The 16,039-nt window shown below is 51.0% G+C and overlaps 1 protein-coding gene across 2 annotated transcripts in view; it reads left to right on the top strand.

Moving 5' to 3' along the window:
- Positions 1-16,039, top strand: part of CTIF (cap binding complex dependent translation initiation factor) — a 249,813-nt gene that overhangs the window by 9,480 nt on the left and 224,294 nt on the right. The gene's annotated exons all lie outside the window — the stretch shown is intronic.

The raw sequence follows: 16,039 nt of genomic DNA on the forward strand, positions 1-16,039 counted from the left end.
AAGCTCTTTCCTCCAACACCCAGAATACACTTTGGCTTCTAAGGAAGTGACTCAGGAATTGGTGTTTATTGAGTGTCTATTATGTGCCAGGCACAGTGCTAGGCCTTGTCTGCGTGCCTCGCTGAGTAAAGTCACTTGCATGAGGGAGAGAGACAGAGCAGCAGAGACGTGGAGATGCCTAACTGTAGCCATGACAATTGAGCCTGAAGTTATTCAGAAAGAATGTGTGTGGTTCCATCCGGCCTGGGCGGAGCTGACATTCCCCGTGCTGTTCCCTTATAGGGTCTTCTTCGGTGGGGAGCCACATCATGACCTCAGCACTGGCAGAGGAGGACCAGCAGGTCTTTACCAATTTTGTGGGGCATTTGCTGAGATACAATTGTCAACCATGAGATCCAAAAAGTGATCTCACAGAGAATCTGCATCTTGGTGTGTCACCGAGTAGGATGGCGTTCACAGTCGAAGTGTTTTTGAGAGCGTGCTGTTTATCTGTCTCCTGAGTTGGTCTGCAGTGTGCCGGGCTTCCTCAGGGAGCAGAAGCTTCCCGTTCCTTTGCATCTGCAGGGTGGCTGGCGTCTGCAGGTTCAGCTGTTCACCGGGGCCATGGCAGGTTACAAGGGGCATGGATTGCCTTTGCAGGGAGGTTGCATCAGCCAGCTGGACGCCCGGATGTGCACTGCCAGTTTCACGCAGGACCCTGGGCCAGCAGTGCTCAGTGGGCAGGGCCAGGGAGTCTGGGAAAGCACCCAATTTCTCCTACTCTCCCTCCAAAAATTGTTCCTCATGCTCACATTGTAGTGGTTTGCCTCAATCCTGTAGCTTCAGGCTCTCACCCCGTTCACATTTGGTTCAGTTTGGCGGATGTGCAAGGGACGCCTGCTGTGCCCCAGGCTCTGAATGAGGCGAGATGAATTCTGGTGAACTGGCAGCACCTTCTGTCTGCTTCTTGGTGGGGAAGACAGAATGGCCTCATGCTCGCATAATGTGGGAAGTACTAGGTGAGAAGAAAGAGAAGTGCCTGAGCAGCCAGAGGTGACTCTTAATTCTTTGTGGAAAAGGAGACTTTTGAGAGTAAAAGGGGGTACTGTTAATAATCATTCTGGGATGCAGATGTGAACTGGGATTGTCCTGTACAAATGCATGCTTATGGCCACATGGACCAGAGCGGGTGCATGCTCGTGGGTCATACCTGACACTATTATCCTTTATGCTGCAGGATGCACGGGGGGCGGGGGGGGGGGTGGGGGGAAGGGCTCACCCACAAAAGAAACCAGCATCTGTTTCCTATTTTGTTTAGGGACTAGAGAGGAAAGTGTCTGCCAGGACTGAGGACTCAGCATTCCAATGGGGCTCGGTCTCCAGCCACATGGTTCTATCTGACATTATTCCTCACCACGATCTCAGTTTCGGGGTTGGACATGGAAGTCTGGAAAGGTGAAGAACCTCCTGGCTTGCGGGGTGTTGGCCATTGGCAAAAGAACAGTGGACTTGTAGTGACTTTTTAAAAAGGCGTTTGTAGATTCGAATGGCCAGAAGTCTGAAGATAGGGTTATAGGGGTTGGTCAACTCAGTGGATCAGTAAACATTTCAAGGACTCACCCTACCCTTCTAGGCTACCATTTTCAGCATATTGGCATTTGTCCTCAGGCTTGGCCCCTCATGGTCACAGCATGGCTACCACTGCTCCAGGCATCACATTCTTGTGTAACTGTGTCTGAAGGCAGGCAGGAAGATGAGTTTCTAGTTTCTCCTTGTGCCTTTATCAGGGAGGGAAAAATTTCCCAGAGTCCCCTGACTGAAATTTCCATTGAGTTCCATTGCAAAGAAATGGGTCAATACCCGTTTGAGAAAGTGAGTCTTGGTGTTTTCTGTCTCATCTATAGGAAGAGATGAACTCTGCTTATAGGGAAGTGGGTAAACAATGATTGACATTTACCTCACCAAATTTTGATATGATTTTAGTAATTTATTTGGGGAATATCATCTGTATTGAAATAAAAAATTTTTTTAGAACTCAACATATTTGAGGTTTAAACCCCACCCCCCTCTAATTCTGGCAACCACTGAGATGCTTTCTTTCACTCTAGTTTTGCTTTTTCTAGTGATCATTTCTTCTTAGCCCACGGGGAATATTGGGGCATAGGACCCCAGCTGTCCCATGAAGGCCCCTTGTGTGATCTCAGCAAGTGGGTTCTATGGCCTTTCCCCCAAGTAGCCCCTCCAACTTTCCTGCCACTAGGGACAGGTGGGGAATCCCTGCAGACAGGACTGTCCAGAGTGTGGCAGCCTATGTGGATGGTGGCCTGGTCAGCAGGACTAGAGGTACCCAAGGGACTGAGACTCTGGCTTGTCGATGACAGGCAGTGGTCACCTTTGCAGGTGACCATGGGGATTGAAAGAAGAAATTGCTTCTGAGAGTGGCTTGGGCACCTGTGTCTAGCAGAGGCGGATCTCTTGCCCATGCTGGTTGGGAACTCTGGCCCTAGGAAGGCAGGCCTTGGGAGGAGGGTGGTAGATGCCACCCTCCCTGCCACACCTGGCCACGGGCGACCACCCGCCACCCTCTTGGAGCAAACCCGTCCCCTCTGGGCTCTTCCGCACTCTTCTCATATAGTCATCTTTCTCTTTCTCTTTCACCCCAGTACTTAGTTCATACATCTCTTTTTTAAAGAATATTTTTATATTTTGTTTTATTTTTTTAGAGAGAGGGAAAGGGAGGGAGAAAGAGGGAGAGAAGCATCACTTATTCATGCCCAAACCGGGGACTAAACTCTCAACTGGCATGTGCCCTGACCAGGGATCAAACTGGCCCTTTGCTTTGCAGGATGATGCCCAGTCCTCTGAGCCACACTGGTCAAGGCTGGTCCATAAATCTTTAGGGCACGTAGCACTTCCTGTCATGTACTCACATCATTTCTCGGCTCCTTCCTGATCTGTTCTGAGACGGTGGGCACCTTCAAGGTGCTGTCCTAGTCTGAGTCATCTGTGGCTCTCCCATAGGGCTCCGGCTTAGGCGGTGCCGGCCGCAGGACACGTGCAAAACACGTTTAAAGCAAAATTCGTATTATCAAATGAGGAACAGCCCTTGCTCATCTTAGACATCCATCAGATTGAGAACTGGTTCAGGGTGGGGATGGCCCAGCACAGGACCCTGGATGAGATTTACCGATTTTTACAGACAGGGTGGGGCAATAGCAGGTTTGCAGTTGTGAGTCTATAAAACACAGTTTATTCTCCTATTTGTTACTTGTTAATTATTGTGTTATTCTCATACGAACAACTGTAAACCTACTTTTGCCCACCCTGTATTTCTTTCCTGAAGAGAAAGAGAGGTAACAACCCATTGTGCTGTTATGGGTTGAATTGTAAAACCACCCCCAACCCAAAAGGCACATTGAACCCCCAGCTGAGGACCTCAGAATGTGACTGTGTTTGAAGGTGAGGCACCTAATGAGGTGATTAAGGTGAAACGAGGTCCTATGGGTGGACCCTAATCCAACATGGATTATGTGATGTCCTTAAAAGAAGCGGAGTTTGGGACACAGAGTGGAGACAGACGGAGAGACAACGTGTGAAGGAGGACACGGTGAGAAGGCAGCCATCTCAGGCCGAGGACAGAGGAGAAACCAGCCCCGCTGTACCCTAAGCTTGGCTTTCTAGCCCCCAGAACTGACAGATGACACGTTTCTGTCTGCGCCGCTTTGTCGCTTTGTCGTGGCAGCCGGGCCACGGGTCCAGGCCTGTGTCACTCTGAAACCCGATCTCTTTGCTCTGTGACCTGCTACGTTTGGGCACTGGGGGAGATGTCTGTCACCTCAGGGACTGGACAGGGGGGGACTTCTCCGGAATCCCTGGGGCAATCCAAGGATAACGTTACAAACCGAACATTTAAGTATGACAGTATTTAAGCACTTAGTGAGCACTTTACCTGTGTTATCTTAATGAGCCTTCACAGCCTCTATGTTATCGATGAGAAAATGAGGACACGGAGAGGTTAAGGACTTTCCCACACAGCTAAGAAGCGGCGTAGCCCATTCTGCTCCTGTTTTGCCTCTTAACTATCGCACGCACAGGGATCGACAAGCAACGCTGAGGTCTCCTTGTCTTGTTGTGGAAAGGTCTCTGGTCTTAGGTCTGCCCCGACTGCCGCCTGGGTGATCTTAGGCAAGTCACTTCATATCTGGATGACCTCGGGGATTGGATGAGTTAATACCGAAGGTCCCCAACTGCCTCTTTCTGAGGTTCCCAGTGCTGGGCCCCTGAAGCATAGCCAGGAAGAATCCCTATGACGTCATCCTCCACATTTGCCTGCACTCGAGGCAGCAGCTGTAGACGGGCCTGACTTGGCCAGTGGGACCTATGGTTCGGCAGTTTGTTCCTTCCTGATAAAATTGGTGGTTTTGTCCAGTAAGGTAGAAATTATCCCTACCCTGTGCCAGGCTGTGTTCCAAGTCTTTTAAGGATGTGGGCTCCCCGTTCCATCCGCAGAAGGGTGTGCAGGGGGGAGGGGAAAGGGCGGCAGGTGAGGGAGGTAATGTGTCTCCTTTCTCTGGGTAAAGCAAAGGTGGTTGGCGGCAGCCTCCTTCATGTCAGAGAGGAAACAGCCACAGGGCCATGACCTTGGGAGCCCAGATGGAGCACAGCCCTCTGTGTCTCTAGTCCTCTAGTTTCCACTTCCCTTGAGGCTGGGGTTGGGGGATGGGGAGGGGAGGAGAGGGTGGAAGAACAAGAAGGCGTTTGGCTGGGCCCCAGGGACACTCTCAGGGACCTGGTTGTAGACCTCCAGAGTCTAGCTCCCAGTTCATCCCCACAGGGTTTGAGTGATTTTAGTTACTTCATTAGGGCCAAGTTTACTTAAAGTATCTGTAATAGGTTTTAGAGCCACTTGAGTACTCAGATCCTAGTTCCCCAGCCACCTGCTCATGACCTCAATCGCTGGGATCCCAGGCTCCCCACGAGAGCACCCAGCTGGCCCAGAGGAGAGAGGCCCACTGGATGTCTCGGCTCACGGTGGGTGCACAGACTCCGAGTGCCCCTGATGGCTGTGGGTGGGTGGTCATCCTTTATCACCTCCTTTCATGCTTTTGTCAGCAACACCAGGGGTTATTACTCCTGCTGGTCTTGTGAGGTGACTGGGGAGCTAGCCCGGTCAATGCAAGGCTTCTGGGGGACACTGAGGCAAGAAAAGGCAGGTGATATGGCCAAGGTCACATACCACACTTGCCAGTGAGAAAACAAATTAAGGGCTGGTTCTCTCTTCAGTAACCGGCACCCACCCCCGCTATGTCTTAAAGGAGGGCATTCACACTATGGATGGAGTAGAGGCTGATTTCCCGCTGAATGTCCATGAACTTACAACAACTTTAGGGCCATGTATCTGTGTAAATGTGTATTAGAGAAAAAACTTGTGATTTCATTATTGCTAGCAGGAAACTAAGTTTAATAAGAAGTCCATACAAGGTCAAGGATAGTATTACAACTGATACACAGGTGTGATAGACAAGACCAAACAAAGTTCTGGATTTGGGAAGTGCAGCGTAAGTGAGTTTGGGTTGGGCTTGTGTCTCTTGGCCTCGGGAACGTTTTGAATAATACATGTCCAATTTCGGCCCAAGGCTGCCTCCTTCCTGTAACAAAGGCAGGTTTCTAAAGGTTTATCTACATGAAATTTTTATACATATGATTATAACTTGAATGCACAAAAGATGGTCATTACCTAAAGGCAATCTTAGTAAATATTTTTGTAAAGCCAGGGATATAGGTTTTAGTTTTTTTCCTAAACCACCTGTTTAGCAAATTTAGACTTTTTTTTTAAAGATTTATTTATTTATTTATCTTTAGAGGGGAAGGGAAGGAGAGAAATATCAATGTATGGTTGCCTCTCGTGAGTCCCCTGCTGGGAACTGGCCTGCAACCCAGGCATGTGTCCTGACTGAGAATCGAACCACGATAGTGTGGTTGAATTTAGACTTTTAAACAGTAACTTCTGTCACTCAGGATTTTGATAACCAGAAATTTCTTAATTGGCACCTGAATAACTTCAACACACTGACAGTTCTTATGTTTGTTAGAAAGATCATTTTATCGTCACATGTGCTGCAATGAAAAGTGTTCTGTTTGACATCCGTTCTCCAACCAATGACAAATTCTCTTTTCTAAAGTTAATAACGAGGGGGTGTATTTTTAAAGCTAACTCACTCTAGTAAGCCTGGCAAAGTTTTGCTACTCAAATACAGGTAATCTAGAAGAGTTATGTTAAAGTTGAGATGAGTCTGTTTCTGTTTTGTTTATTTGTTTATTTTGTTCTTTAAGTTCTATATATAAGTAAAAGCATGTGGTATTTTGTCTTTGTCTGACTTCTTTCACTTAGCATAGGAAGATAAAGATTACTATCATCACCCTAATTTTAGAGAAGAAAAAGTAGAGACAATAAACAGAGAGGTGAAGTAACTTGCCTGAGGTCACAGCTACTAGGAGGGAAAGGCAAGACTTGAATTCATCACCCTGGCTCCTGAGTTCTTACTGGTAGCCTAATGTGAAGCTGGGTGGACGGGTGGCTGACTGGAACTGACCTGGGGGTGGTCAACATCTTACTCTCACCTTCTGCCCCTACCCTCTGCAGCCCCAGGGCCTTCAGGGCCATGACTGGCAACCTCTGGAGGTTGTCAGGTGAGCATATTAGTTGGGTCCTAAGCTTTTACAGGCGACTTTAGCTCGTTTGCTTTCTCCGAGATGAATTGACCCTTGGCTGTTGGGAATTCAAGCCTGGAACCACCGAGAGCACTGTTTCCGGGGAATGAGGACGCCAGACAAGTGCTATTTCTGGATGGCCATAGTTAAGCCAATAAAATTGAGTGCTCGGAGTCCAAGGTACACATTTCAGAACAATAACTGGAAGAGGCACCCTTCAATTAATTGCAGTGCCCCAAACAAACATTAAAACCTGTAAATCTGACTGGAGCCAGTTCCCTGGGCCGGAGTGATTTACCTCCGAGCCGACCCATAAAACTCAGCGAGGGCTGACTTCCCCCACTCGGTGTCACCTTCCCGGCACCCTCCTACCTGTAATCCTGAATTAGCGCCCCCAACCCTGGGTGGAGAAATGGGCCACAACATTTGTTGAGGAGGTGGGAGCCTGGGGGGCAGAGACCTTGGGGTCTTCCCCGTATGCAGATTAGCTGTCTTGACTGAGTCCCCCTTTCCCATAAGGGAGAGTCTTAGGGGTGCAGCCTTGCCCTCGCCTTGGGGCTGAACCCAGGGGAGGTAAGGGTGACTCACTTTTCCTGTCAGTGGAAAGCAGACCTTGATCTTGGTGGTTTGAAGGTGGCTGGGATCTTGGAGGAGAGTTTATTCTTTGTTGTTTTGGCTGCTGTCCACATGCTACCCATTCAAGTTAGTGATTTAAGAAGATTCCTGATTTCTAGGAGGCGCCCCTTCCCTCTGGCCCATGGGCCTCTGCCCGTAGGTACAGAAGGTCTCCTGTGCTCAGGATTGTGCCGTCTCTGCCTTTTCTCCTCGTTCGTGGCCCTGCCTGCCTCAGTGGTGCTTGGGACCCCCGCCACCCCTAGTGTGGGCTCTGCTTCTGCCTGGGGTCCCTGGCCCTACTTCTTCTCTCAGCCAGCAGCACGCTGCTCCCTAGCCTTTCCCCCGCCCCCCTAAAATAGTGAAAGCGTTTGCTTGACAACCAGCAGTTCCAACTCCTTCTCCATTGGAGATTTTCCCCTGGGGGGCCAGCCTTTTAAAAGACTCCAATTTCTTCCTGGCTGAGTTGAGGCCACTCTTGGTTCTCTCTGGGTTTATCCAGACTGGGATCTTCCTTGTTCTCAGGCCCCAGCTTTTCTGCTGGCCACTCTTTCTGTGGTCCTGCCTGTTTGAGCGGGATCGGAGTTGATCATCAGGTGGCCCAGGGGCCAGAAGGTCCCCAAGTGAAATGGGCTTTAGTGGGAGTGGCTGGTACCCCCTCTTTCCCAAAAGCTTTGCCTGCTCCTTGGAATGCAAGCAGGGGTCTTTCAGGCCTGTGATTGAGATGGAGGCCCTGCTGGGGTGGGGTGGTAGGTACAGGCCCGTCCCTGGGGTGCTCTGTGCACTACAGACGGCCCCCTCCCCAGGCCTCAGTGGAGGTCCCCGAAGCCTGGCTCTCCTCTAGCTTGTTCTAGAAGAGTATTTGGCCTCCTTCATCTAACAGGATACTAGAAACAGCAGGTACTTGAATGAAATGAAGCTGTTTGATTTGGGGAGAACACTTTGGAAAGGAGAAGCTCGTTTCTCACTGACGATACCTTATTAGTGTGTGTACTTATGTTTGCAACAACTCAAAAATGTTATTGAAAATATAGTGCACATGCTGGCCAGGTGGCTCAGTTGGTTAGAGTATCCTCCCAATACACCAAGGTTGTGGGTTCCATCCCTGGTCAGGGCACATGAATCAACCAATGAGTGCATAAATAAGTGGATCAACAAATCGATGTTCCCCCCTCCCTCTCTAAAATAAATAAATTAATTAATTAATTAAAACATAGAATGAAAATATGGTGCTGCTATGGCGTTAAAATACACCTGAAGGGAAGACTCATCTATCAGTCTACCTCCCGACTTGAACACTACATTAATTTTTGCACATTGTATTCTTCTCCCCATTTCTAGCAGCTGGTTGGTTTGTGGTTAGGCAAAGTCACTTTGTGCAATTAGCTTGGATTTCATCTGCTGCATGTTCTGTGTACGGTCAGCGTCACCGTTCTGTTGCGTCACCGCCTTCCGGGGCAATCCTCCCTGGCAGGGTGTCCGGCTTTAGTTGGTGTTTCCTGGCTGTCCAGAGCTCTTCCTTCCCTTCTCCCGAAGGAAACAGCTGGGACGTCGCCGGGGCTGTGGCATCCCTTAATAACACCAGGTGCCACTCCTGTGTGTCATAGTTCAGAATTAGCCCCGGGCTCTCGTGCCTTGTATGTGGGGTGGGCAGGTGTCGTCATTACGGCTGCTTCGCAAAAATGCTCCCGGAGATTAAGTCTCACACAGGACTTCGCAGTTTTCGCTGGGACCCCAGGCCACGCCCTCTGTATCACCCTCTCGTGTCCTTTCCACCACCACCCAGAACCAGCCCTAGACACCAGGGGCCTGCTTTGTGCTTTAGTTCTTTAAAACGGGGATAATAAGAGTGCCTAGCTCATAGGGCCACTTTGAGGCTGAAGTGAGCTGTGACATATGGTTAGGACAGTGCCTGGTGACGGGACATGTGAGCTCTTAGGAGGGGTCTTAGCAGAGAGTCCCTCCCCCCATTGTGTGTGGGATGCTGCAGGGGACAGGTGGGTCACGTGGCTTGGGCACACTATCTAGACACGCAGTTAACCTGTGCCCAGGTAAGTGTCATACAAGGTGGGAAGGCTGTGCCTGCACGTGTGGCTTTGTGGCTGTCTTGCACTGTGAGTCTCCTGGGCCAATCCAGTCTCCTAAAGTCGGGCCCTTTTGTTGCCAGGGTGGGCCGACCAGGAGGTCAAGGGTAGACATGAGACCTCTTATAGAGCTGAACCTCCATTCAGGGATCTTGGTGTGCTCTGCGGGCTTCTTAGCTCACAGCCAGTGAAGCCAGCCCATTTTACAGACTGAGGCTACGGTCCCAGGACATTCTGGCTTCCTTACCTGCCTCACTTACTCCCCTCTCAAGTGTCACCAGGTACACACACACACATACACACACACAGGAATACACCAGCCTGCAGGGGAAGTGCATGGTGTGCAAAGGAAGGGGGAGTTCACGCATTCGTTTGGCCAGCGTGTACTGCAATACGCCAAGCCCCATTCTAGCTGCTGGGGGTGCAGCTGTGAGCTGGACGGAGCCTCGTGGCACTTTCCACCTCGGGCAAGCACAGGAGTCCATGCTCTGAAGAGGAGTAAAGCAGGGCCAGGGGCTGGAGGGGCTAGAGGGTGAGTCTGGGTAGTAGGGGCAGAGTCTTGCAGGAAGTAGGGGTAGGTGAGAGGGGTGAGGAATGTGGTCCATTTGAAGAGCAGCGGGAAGTCACAGGTGCTGGAGGGGAGTGGGCAAGGGCAGAGAGAGGCAGGGAGGATGGTCGCAGGAGCCAGGTGTTGGACTTGCTACACAGTAATGTAGGAAGGCTTCAGAGGCTTTGTGGGACATCATCTGAGACTGGGGGCTCGGACCCCCTGGGCAGGGGGGAAGACCCCACCTCTGACCATGGCACAGGGCAGAGATTTGCAGACCTCTGGCATCTCCTGCATCTTGGTGTATCCAGAAGCCTCCTGCACTATACCCTTCAGGTGCAGCTGCCCTGTTGGGGATGTTCCTGCAATTTCCGAGAACGCAGCCTTTTCCTCCAGTGCTGGACCCATCGGAGGCAGGGGCCGCCTCCTGTTTGCTTTTGGCAGAATGCCCTCTCCTTACTGGTTGCCTTTGGGTCCCTGCCAGTGGGTGGCACCTCATAATCTTCCCCAAAGATTATGGGGAAGGAAGAGAGAGAAGGTAAAATCTGGTGAGGAAGAGAGAGAAGGTAAAATCCAAAACTAGTCCCGGGACTGGCCAAGTCCTCTAGGGAGGCCCTCTGTGGGGGAGGAGTTGATGTTTCAATGGCCCAGGTGTCTCCTGTATGGGGGGATTTGCCCTCACAGGGGTTAGGGGCAGAGAGGAGGCCCTCCAGTCACGGAGCGGCAGGGACCTCCTTCCCCTGCTGTGTGGGTAGCCACCCTGTGTAGCTGCTCAGCTTTGGAGGTGACAGCTGGGAGGGACAGCAGCTGGGGCTCTCGGAGACGGCCTCTGAGAGGCGATGCCCTTGGGGGTCGGGGTTCCGGTTCTTTGTTTCATCAGAAGGAAATGATAGCTTTGGGAAGGCTGAGGCACACCCCTTGGGGATAGCTCTGGGTAGATAACAGGAGAGAGACTTTTGAAGAAATGAGCAATGCTGGAGTTATGCCTCTGACGTCCTTCCTGGGCACTCTCATTTGGCTTACAGTACCCAACTGCCAGGGGCCTGCCTGGCTCAAGGTATGGCTGAAGGTAATGGTATCATTTAGACAACAAAATTACTCAACACATATTTTTGAGTAGTTACTATATACCGAACTTTTTCCTAGGAGCTGGGAATATAGCAAGTAAAGAAAACAGACAAAAATGCTGGTGCCAGCTAGTCTTAGAATAACCAGGGGACATCTTTAAAGAAACACCCACAGTTCTTTAAATAGTAACCCCTGCATTCACGTTGGCCTTGGTTTCAGGATCATGAGCCGTGCGAGGAGGGGCAGGGATGGTGGAGGTAGCTGGGACATCCAGGGGCAGAGGGAAGCAGCAGGAATAGTGTCACCTGTGGCCAGTCAGACAGGGTGGACATCCAGCACTCTTGCAATGTGGCAGAAGTCGGAGAAGAATGAGATTCTGTTCGAGGAGCTGAGCCTGTAAACAGCTATTTTGGAACATGTTTACATTGCAGGGGTAACATCCACAACTGGTTTTCCGACAGAACAGCAGGTGTTACTGAGTATGTTCTTTGCACCCAGGTCCGCAGGGTTTGCAGGAAGATGTGTTCCCCATCTGGGAAATTAAGCAATTTGCAAACAAAATAAGGACAAGTCTGTTTAGAGTCACCTCATATGACCGGGCCTGAGAGCACTGTGGAAAGACCTCAGAGCACTCAGGGAAGGCTTCCTGGAGACGGTGGCTCCTAGGCTACTAGTGGGAAAGAAGTGGGGAAAGGCGTTCTCAGTAAGATGGTAACATGAGCATTGCTGGTGACCATTGGGCTGCGTGAATGGTTTTTCACAATAGAGTTCAAGATGGGGGGCAAGAGGTTAGAAGGGCAGGGGGGAGTATGAGCAAGGGGGTTCTTGATGTGGTCCCCACCTGGGAGCCTTTGGAAGTTTTGCAGCAGAGAGTGACCTGGCAGTGGTGGTGTTTTTGAGTGTTTGCAGCATCAATGACAGTGGGAGGGAGCTGGAGCAGGTGGGTGTGAGTTCAGGGGTCTGGGGTCCTGCCCACCAACTCGTGGGGTCGCAATCAATCACTCAGTTGTGGTGAGCCTCAGTTTACTCCGTCTCTAAAATGAACATAAGAAGCTGTCATCCTGGTTACTTCACAGGTTTGTTGTGAGTCTGAACCTGAAGAATACATGTGACAGAGCTTTAAAGAAAAAAAAGTAGACTGTTAATTCCAGGAAAAAAACCAGCTGTTGGTGTCAGGATCCCCTTCTCACTCAGGCTTCCTGTACCTCAGAGGCAGCCAGAGTGAGAGAGAATCTCCTTTTCTGGTGGGTAAATGACGTCATCCACGCAAATGAGAACCAAAGAGGAGGAAGGTGAGCTCAGGAGACACACTGCCCATTGCTTGCCTTTACCCCTTATACCCACCCCCACCCCTGCCCAGGTAAAGAAGCTGATGGGCCCCTGAGCCAGAGCCGGAGCCACACAGGGTCCAGGACCACATAGCCCGCCTGGGCACTGCCTGGCTCTCCTGTGACAGTCCACTCAGGCTGCCATAACCAAGTGCCACAGACCAGGGGACCTGACCAACACAGATTCATTTTCTCAGGGGTCTGGAAGCTAGACGTCCAAGACCGAGGTGTTGGTGTCCCAGGTCTGGTTTCCCCGAGGCCTTGACTTGTAGGTAGACAGCTGTCTTCTCCCTGCGCCCTCACTCGGCCTTTCCTTTGTGTGCATCTGTGTCCTAATCTCCGCTTCTTGTAAGGAGACCGGTCCTGTTGGATTAGGGCCCACCCTAATGACCTAATGACCTCATTTTCCTTAATCACCTCTTTACAGGCACTGCTCAGAGGTGCAGTCACATTCTGAGGCACTGGGAGTGAGGACTCCAACACACAAATTGGGAAGGGGGTGCACAATGAACCCCTGGCACATTCTTTCAGAATTTCCAGAGTACGTGCAGTTTCGAGTGCAATGGCGCTCTCCTAGAGGAAGAGGGGAGTGAGGACTGTAAGAAATCAGACTCGATTTGGGGGAGGTGGGCACCACAGAGAGATTGGGCTGAGGGAATGATGCCGTGCACCCAGAAAACCTGAATTACATTCAATTAAATATAAACTTCATAAACAAACAGAAAACCTGAACTTCAAAAAAGTTCAATTAACTTGCTTTAGAAAAGCTTTCATAACAGGTTTCCTTTAAACACCCAACCTCACTAGTATACTTAAAAAGTGGTTTGATTTAACACCGTGTGATTAAAGTACTACATTGTCAGAGCCCAGCCATTAAAAGCAGGGGAGACAGCCTGTAATTAAAATATCACAGCACCTCCCTCCTCCAAAGACCAGCGCAGTTTACAACAGCTGATGATGGAAGCAGTGGAGACCCTGTGGGTCCCCGGAGCCTTCTGCTGCAGGTAGATGTGGCCAGGACCCCACCTGGGAGAGGGCGGCACTGAGCGCCTGGCCTGCCCTGGGGCTGAGGCATTTTACCTGCCAGCCTAGGAGCCCGCATTGGATCTGTGCTGGCAGCAACCCAACCCTGCCCTGCCTGAACTCCTGTATTGCTCGGGGGTCATCGTGTTGGCCCCCTGTCAGCTCAGAGGGCCAGGAGGCCCCGACAAAAGGATACTGAGTGTTGCCCAAGCCTCGTGTTAGCAATTTTAACCTGCACATATTCTACTTGTAGCAGAGCTGCAAACATGGCCAAGGTCATTGAGGCACTTTCTAGTCTCCCTGTAGTAAAGGCCAAAAGGAGGCCCTTATCTACCCGAGAGGAGGGGAGAGTGAGTACCACCAGGAAATGCATGTGTGACTGGTCCATTTGCAGGGAAGAATGTCATGATTCTCAAAGTGTAAAAGCCAACAAGTGCTGGGAGGAAGAACATTTGTCATGCAGGTCAGAGAAAGCTCAGGTTCAATAAAGCTTGTTGCGGGTTGGTGTTTAGATTCTGAGTCCTGTTCTTCCATCAGTCGACTGTGTGTTGGGCACTGCTGTGTACCGAGGGCCATATGGTTGTCCCCTTCCAGTGCAGTTCTAAAAAGCCCCTGCTCTGAGGGCTGCACCAACCAGTGGGGCAGACACTGTCACACCAGAGACGCCCAGGGCGCTGCGGTGCGAGGCCCTGGAGAGGGGCCCGGTCCCGCTGGATGAGTCAGGAAGGCTCCTTGTAGAAGTGCTGAGTAAGCTGACAGCTGAACCAAAGGATGCAGGGCTGTCTGTCTGGCCCAGAGGCGAGGAGAGGAGTGCTGGAGGCAGAGGGAACACTACATGCAAAACCCTGGTGGTGAAAATGTGCACGGGTGGGGGCCACTCGGTCACAAGGAAGGAAACTCTGAGCAGAGTGGAGGGAGGCTAGAAACTGGGCTGGGGAGTTGGGCAGGGGCCAGGGTGTGAAGGTCACACAGGTGGAGGTGAGAAAGCAGACCTTGTCCCAGGATTCTGAGGTACACGTTGGGGTAAGAGACCCCACAACAGGTGCCTTGGACTCGAGGGACCACAGTGCTGGGTGGACACAGCCCACCCCTTGGCTGCACCCCTTCCCCTTTACATGGCATTCTGAGGGCTTATGCAGACCTCTCACTGGCCTCCAGGCAGAAGGATTTGTTCTTTGACTCCACTGTGAGGTTTGGGTGCCCTTTGTCCCTGCACACCAAGTTGCCCGGTGATTTTCCAGGCTGTGGCTGCCTCTGGGCCCCTCCATGCCAGCACAGATCTCTCCAGAGCCCGGTAGCCTTTGCTGTCTAAGATGCATCAGCCAACTCAAAGAACAACCCATGTGTATTGATTAGTAACAGAGACCAGCCCTAGCCAGGGTTATTTAGACAGATTATTTCTCTCTCGCTTAAAAGAGGCCTGGGGGTAGGTTGGTCAGAGCTGGTGTGTGGGCTCCATGGGACCTGGTTCACTTCCATCTTTTTTGCTCCACCATCTTCTGCATGTGACTACTTTACTCAAGAAACCTCAAGGTCACCTCATGGTCTGGTGTAGTCGCTGGAGTACCAGCCATCACAGCCGCATTCCAGGCCAGAAGGAGGAAGAACTGAGATCAGTTTTTGTTGGTCATCCATGTGTGCAATGTGGCTGGGGAAGGTGGTTTTTCAGCTGAATACATATCCCAAGGTTCTGCTAGTGAGAAAGAATGGGAAAAGGGAAATTGAGGGGAGGTCCTGCAGCCTCTGCCATCGCATGTCATAAAAGGGACCTCAGGGACCTCAGCAGCTCCCTGAGAGCCTGGTTCCGTATTCCACCTTCCCCTGCAGTGCTCAGCACCATGTGGCTCTTAGGAGATGCTGCTAAAGGGGCAGAATCATGAGACAGTGACACAGGGCAACTCCAGTTCTGAGTAGCAACCAGCAGGCCCAGGTGCTGCACCGGGGCGCATCTCAGTGGAGAGCAGGACTGCGCATAGTCTAGGGCCTGGCTGCACCCTGGATTAAAACAAGTCATTTTGGGCTCTTCTTGGAGGCTCAGTTGCTCCTTCCTCAGAAAGGGAAAGACCCCACCCCTGCAGTTTTGAGGCAAGGATCAAATGGGACCATAGACCACAAACAGTTGTATAAATATGAATTCGTAGTGGTGGTGTATAGCTTGTTTAGCTTCTCAGACTCTCTTGCCCTCCCTCTAGATAAAATCTAGAAGACTAGATTCCTTTTCTGAGCTGTTACGTGTGCTGACTTCTCTCAGTCTCCGCTCCATCCACCCAGGCCACAGGAATCATGATATGCCCTTGTGTTTCCAGGCATCCTTCTTCAGAAGCGCTCAAAGCCCTAATTATCTCTGGATTCCAGGAATTCAGGGAGGAGCAAGAATTATTATTTCCATCTGGAAAATGGGCAGGTAACTTACCCAGGGCCAGAGCTACAACTAAAACTGTGTCTTATGACTCCACGCTCAGAGTCCTTTTTCCTAAACTACTATTTATGGACCTTTTGTTTTAAAGCAGCAGATGCGGTTCTTCCAAAGGTTTCTCAGTGAGAGGCGCAGCACCAAACAGCGATCGGATGCCCCTGGCTGCTCCGCTCCGCAAGCCTCCTCCGTGGAAGGTGTCCCTAGTCCTTCCCGGGGTCCCCAGATGGGCAGCGCTTCATCCGCCAGGACACATCCACTTCAATGCCCATTG

The sequence above is a fragment of the Sturnira hondurensis genome, unplaced genomic scaffold (assembly GCF_014824575.4).
Source record: "Sturnira hondurensis isolate 20B ecotype Veracruz unplaced genomic scaffold, ASM1482457v3 Scaffold0001872, whole genome shotgun sequence".
In the NCBI taxonomy this organism is placed as follows: Eukaryota; Metazoa; Chordata; class Mammalia; order Chiroptera; family Phyllostomidae; genus Sturnira; species Sturnira hondurensis.